This window comes from Anser brachyrhynchus, assembly GCF_964034855.1.
Source record: "Anser brachyrhynchus genome assembly, chromosome: 1".
Lineage (NCBI taxonomy): Eukaryota > Metazoa > Chordata > Aves > Anseriformes > Anatidae > Anser > Anser brachyrhynchus.
This window is the reverse complement of record NC_137694.1, coordinates 199,472,254-199,478,817: the sequence shown is the minus strand read 5'-3', so window position 1 is coordinate 199,478,817 and position 6,564 is coordinate 199,472,254.

The following is a 6,564-nucleotide window of genomic DNA, read 5'->3' as shown; positions in this document are numbered from 1 at the left end:
GAATTCAGAAAATAAAACACCTGAAGTGCTGAAAGTGTGAGTTAGATCTGTTCTTGAAAATAACGGTTGATTGGTTCATTCAAGCTTGGCATTAGGGATTTCAACGCTTGAATCCTACTCCCTTTATGAACTTAAATACTCTCAGAAAGTCTTTGAATGGGGATATCTTTGTAGTGGATACCTAGTGTTTGTGATAAAATTACCCTAATTCAGAAAAAAAAGGTAATATTACAAAAAATATATTGATTGTTGGGTATTTATCTGTTGAAATGGAAGAAAATGAATAAACAAATCTGCAACAGGCATTTTCCTGTTCCCTGGGTACATCAGCAACATCAGTAAGAATGAACATGAAGTCTGTGTTTCATGGTGTTGTCATGTTACAGCTGTAGGCTGAATACATCAAGCTGGATAAAAACAGTACAGGAGGAACAAAACATACATCATTTAATAGAGTTCTGACTTCTCTCATCATCTTTCAGCTGTCTACAAAGCCTGTTTCTAACTTATTTGAATATTACAAGGCCATAGTCATTTTACGGCACACTGACTGTGTACCATAATGGTAACTATTTTGTTAGTGTCACTAAGAACTATCACAGTATCACAGATTTCTAGGTTGGAAGAGACCTCAAGATCATCGAGTCCAACCTCCGACCTAACACTAAGTACTCCACTAAACCATATCGCTAAGCTCTACATCTAAACGTCTTTTAAAGACCTCCAGGGATGGTGACTCCACCACCTCCCTGGGCAGCCCGTTCCAATGCTTAATAACCCTTTCGGTAAAGAAGTACTTTCTAACATCCAACCTAAAACTCCCCTGTCGCAACTTTCGCCCATTCCCCCTCGTCCTGTCACCAGGCACGTAGGAGAACAGACCAACCCCCACCTCTTTACAGCCTCCTTTAAGGTACCTACAGAGAGCAATAAGGTCGCCCCTGAGCCTCCTCTTCTCCAGGCTGAACAAGCCCAGCTCCCGCAGCCGCTCCTCGTAAGACTTGTTCTCCAGACCCCTCACCAGCTTCGTTGCCCTTCTCTGGACTCGCTCGAGCACGTCCATGTCCTTCCTGTAGCGAGGGGCCCAAAACTGAACACAGTACTCGAGGTGCGGCCTCACCAGAGCCGAGTACAGGGGCACAATCACTTCCCTAGACCTGCTGGCCACACTGCTTCTTATGCAAGCCAGGATGCTGTTGGCCTTCTTGGCCACCTGGGCACACTGCTGGCTCATATTCAGCCGACTATCAACCAATACTCCCAGGTCCTTTTCGGCCAGGCAGCTTTCCAGCCACTCATCTCCCAATATCTGAATTTTCAAGGACAAAAGTAGTAATTAATAGGTCCACAGATATTAGTCTCTGTTTCTTCTTGTGATAGTCTTTTAATAGCAAAATACTGTTCTGTTACCCACTCCTCACTTTTCTTTCACATGCAATTGGCATAACCATTGATATTTACCATCCTAACCACATTTCTTCAGCTGCTTCCTGTGTTTTACAGTTTCTTTTGTCACAGTATTAAAAGTGAATTCTAGGGATAGAATAAAAGCATAATATCCTCAGTAAGATACCTACAATGACAACAACAATGTTCGTAAAAAATGTCTTCACTGCCTCATTTTACCTAGAGCAGTTTTATGGTTCCTTTATACTTGCATATCATAAATGATTCGTAGTTGGATGCATGAGAGAAACAGTTTACTGAAACTAATCCCAGCAGTGGGCAGACCTATTTGTATTACTCTGGCAATGTTCCTTGCAGTAGTACAGTCAGTTGTAAACATAGCAGGAAAGTGATCTCTAACTAATTCTCATAATATCCACATATCACTGGGAGGAATATCATCTTTGTTAGTATGGAGGCCTTCAGCCAGAATTTACTTCAGCTGCCCAGTTTTCCCATGTGTCAATAGAAGGATTAACCTCCTGATGCTATCTGTACTACTATGGCATGGAGCATATTGGTCGAAAATACTGGGGTTTCTGTCCTTTGTCACCACTCACAGTGGTCTTCTTCAGAGTTGATCGGTCACAGAGTTGTTTCTCAGGCACCTCTGGAACAATGCCTTAATATGTCTCAGGGCTGCTTCTCTAGCCACTTAATTTTTCCATCAACAGAAAGATTTTTTTTTTTCTGAAATTAACTATTTCTATTTCACATAACCCAGAGGTTGCTGTCTACCTCTACCCTGATTGTAATGACACACAAAGGCAGGTTTATGTTCTTAATTTAAAATAGTAACTTAAAAATGATTCACAAAATTTAGGTCACATAAACTTGTAAAAAAAATAAGTGCAAGAGCAATAGCACAGATAAAATGCAAAGTCATTTAAAACAACTTCCAAAATGTCTAGCAGAATCTACTAAAGCATTTGTTTTATACAGAAAATTTGGACTGATATGCAGTACATTTTGTAGTATCTTCAAGTAAAATTTTCATGAAATAATAATGAAAATAAAACAGTGTAAGGAAGTTTTTTGAAGGAAGTTTTCTCTCCTTACAAAGAGAGAAAAATATTTTGCCCGGGATCCATTTCAAGTGGCATAAATGGAAAGCTTGGACTAAGTTTTATATCTATTCCTCCCAGGATAAAAGGCAGATTCCTACACAATGAATGATGTGCAGAATGAATGAACAGTGAATGAACGGCAGATCATTTTGAATGCATCCAGAAGGAGGACCTGCCTGGTTATCTTAGCACCTAACTGTGGGTAGGCTGAAATTCAGCCTTTCTGTTGCGAACAACCAACAGAACAAGGTTCCATCTTGAACTTCTCAGCACTGCCCACAGGACTTTTTAGCCCAGAGTCACTGCAGAGTGCTACTTTCACAAAGAAGTGAGATTTCCTCCAAAAGAAATAGGAGTGGCTGAAGCAAACAGATGATGGCAGATGATAGAATGTCTCAGGTTGGAGGGGACCTTAAAGGTCATCTAGTTCCACCCCCTCTGCCATGGCAGGGATGCCACCCTTGTTGCCCAGGGCCTCATCTAACCTGGTCTTGAGCACCTCCAGGGATGGGACATCCACAGCTTCTCTGGGCAACCTGTTCCAGTTCCTCTGCTTGAAGAATTTCCTCACTTGATACTTAGCAGCTACAAGAGATCTCTAAACTTTTAAAGAGTCATAAAGGAAGATTAAAAGGAACTGAAAAAATGGAAAAAACCTTCAAAACAACAAATATTCATTGCAGTTGGCCTTAAATATGAGCAAAGTACTTAGAAGCTACAGAGCTGAAAGACTGAGAAAAAAAAATCATACAGTGCTCACAAAAATCACATTTGTCCACTTTCTGTGAACCTCTTATGAAGTGCTTGTCCTACATGCTGAGTGAGAAGCACTGCAAATGTTATCACAGCGTGGTTGTTTATATGATGATACTAGCTTGAGAATGAAATGGTTACGCTCTCCACTTAAAACATGACATATGGCTAAAGGAACCTCAGATATTTGCTAATGGGGGTTTGTTGTTATGTGTTTCCCTTAATTTTCTCAACATTCTATTCCTACAGACCTGTATTTTATCTCTTGCTGTTTTTCCAAACACTTGTCTGAAGTCTCTAATTTCAATTCTTAAACTAATTTTTTTAAAATATGTATTTTTCCCTGTAAGCTCTATACAAAGTAGATGCTGTGAGCAGCTTGTCAGATTGCAAATACTTTCTGTTTATGGAGGATACTCTATGTTTAGAACTACACTGCTTTTTCTAACACTAATAGTGCACTAAGGCTAACAAATGTGTGGATAAATTCAGTTTAATGAAGAGAGAGGTTTAAGTCAAAAAAAAAAAAAAAAAAGGAAGAGGAAAAAAATGAGGAAAAAACTTCCTACAGTTCTTCCAGTTCTTCAAGGAAGATTCACTGAGCCTGATTCTTCATTCTTATGTATCTGTTCCGTGGTTTCACAAAAAATTGCCTTTGTCAGCAAAACTGGTTTAAGAATCTCAGATTGTCACCACCTTCAGCCAATTATTCTTACCCCTGTAAAGCACTTTAGCTCTGCTTAGCTGTGTCATTACAGTTGCAGGATGTGTATTGTAAATGAAATGGTCCGTGTTAGAAATCAAAACAAGAACCAGTGAAATCTGATTCCATCACAGACTGTGAGGGGTTGGAAGTGCTGCTTGGGTGTGGTTATTGCAACATTGTTGGCATGCTTTGAATGATCAGTTCAATTACACGCATATTTTGATGTTAGGATGCTACTCCAAACATTTTTGTGGAAACAGCAGTGACCTTGGCAGGTTTGGCTTTTCTAATACATGTCTATTCAAGGAATTATCTCCCAATAAAAGAAAAAAAATCTACTATGACAGTCAAATGGTCTCTGCTTAAGAAAATTTTTGTTCCTTTGAAATATGTTTTACATTTCAACAAAATTTCTATGGAACATTAAACGTAAGGAGATTCACTTAGATTACAGAAGCCATGCTCTTTTTATGCACCAGTGGCCACCAATAAGGCATGTATACCCCCTGTGCATTCTAGGTAGGGGGCCTGTAGAAGCTGCCTCTTTCAATTCTATCTGATGTTTACAAGCTAGGCAGTCTTCTTTCAGATATTGTGGGTGTCTTGTTCCTAATGTTCAGGCATATAAAACAAATCCATCACATGGAACTGTCAGTGACATTTCTACTCTTTTCTGTTATTGTCATTATAGTGAGGAAATAAACATGAGTACCCTGCTTTAGCCCTTTGTTTTTTCTCTGATAGGGGATTAGTCATTCAATTCTATCTGTAGAGACATGAATTACAAATGAATATCGGTGTATTCGTTTTGTACCTACAGTCCCATAATTCACCTGATCTGTATCTGAATTTACAATGCATTGGTACTTCAACATACTTTAAGACAAAGATTTTTCTTCCACTTATGTTTCCAAAAGAGTCCAGAAACAATTCTTTTTCCTCTGTTCCTAGTGGCAGGAAGATTATGATGAATGAAAACTCCTTGCTACTTCTTAGCCTAAATGGAAAAGGTAGAAGGGCACTGATTTCAGCTGTAAATAGAACATGATTGTAGATTACTCACTATGAGAGATACTTAACAGCAGTGCATATTTTCTGCAATATTAGATCAAATGGGCATTTGTAACTTATTAATGTTTATCGCTATGTATTTCTGCAAAGCCACCAAGGGAAGTGTTCTTTGCTCTGCTAAAAGATGGTGAAAACCAAGATGCCTATCTCATTTTGAAGGATGGAAAGATCAAGTTAAAGATTTGATTTTGGCTATAAAATGGCTCCTAAAATGAAAGCAATTTCGAACAGATTCTGGGAGACATAGAAATATACTATTCAAGGCAGAAGCTTGGACAAGTTAGCTAAGAGAAAGAGTCCAGATTCTTTCCTTGACTAACTAAAAAGTTGAGGCTGCCAGGCTACTCTTTATAATACTATTCCAAAGACCTTGGGAGAGAACAGATTTGTAGAGAGAAATATTATCATTCATTAGATCAACTGATATAATTAAAAAAAAATCAAAAAGACAGGCTTTCAGGTATATCTGATGTCTAGCCCAGCTCAATCATTTATCTCACAAATGGTCTTTTATTTAAAGATGACAAAGTTGAAGAGGAGCACCTCTCTAATTTTAACTAACCCACAATTGGGAAGGACAGCTTTTCAGGAATAATTTGCTCTGTCAATTTTAACTAGGTGACCAGAATTGCAGAGAGAAATGAAGTTTTCAACACAACATGGGTTTATGTAGCAGCACAGTGACACCTTTTTCTCTATTTGTCTTTTATAACTTCTAACTATGTCTTTTTAACCATGATGGATCTCTTCACTGAGCCATTCAAGAGCTTTTACCATGAGCCAACAGGTAATTTAGAGACCCAGATTGTGTATGTTACAAAGACTCTTTTTTTTTTTTTTCCTATGTTTACATTACTTTGCATTTAACAAAACTGAACTTCCTTCATTCACCCTTTCAGTTTTGTAAGATCTTTCTGCAAACCTTTGGTATTACTTCTGGTTTTGATTACTGTGAGTAGCATTTTTGTCATCAGCAAACTTTGTTGCACCACCTTCCACAGAATATCTCCCTTGTTGAACTTCACATATCTTAGCTCAAATCATTCAGCCACATCAATGCCAATATACTTCCACTGTGAAAACATTATTTCTTGCCATCTTGGGATAGTTCCCCTTCTTTAGCCAGGAATTTGTCAAAGCCTTTTTCAAATCTGAAACCACTATTGCAATTAGATCACAGTCATCTGCTTGCTTACTGATTCTTCAAAGAACTATTCTAAAATATTTATTTCTAGAATATTCTAAAATATTTCTGAAATATTTCTGAAGTATGATTTCCCTCTGCCAGAGCCCTGTTGCCTGTGGCTTATTGCAGCATGTACATTTATGTTTCCGCTAAATGTACCAAAAGTTGGCAATTTGCAATTGGCAGACCACAGAAGTCAAATATACAGACCTATAATTTCTCATCATGTCTTCCTGAATTATCTGTTTTATAATCTGTAACTGTTGTCAAAATCACCTTTACTAATAGTGATTTTACTAATAAATTACATACCACAGTTAACAATCACACAGTTT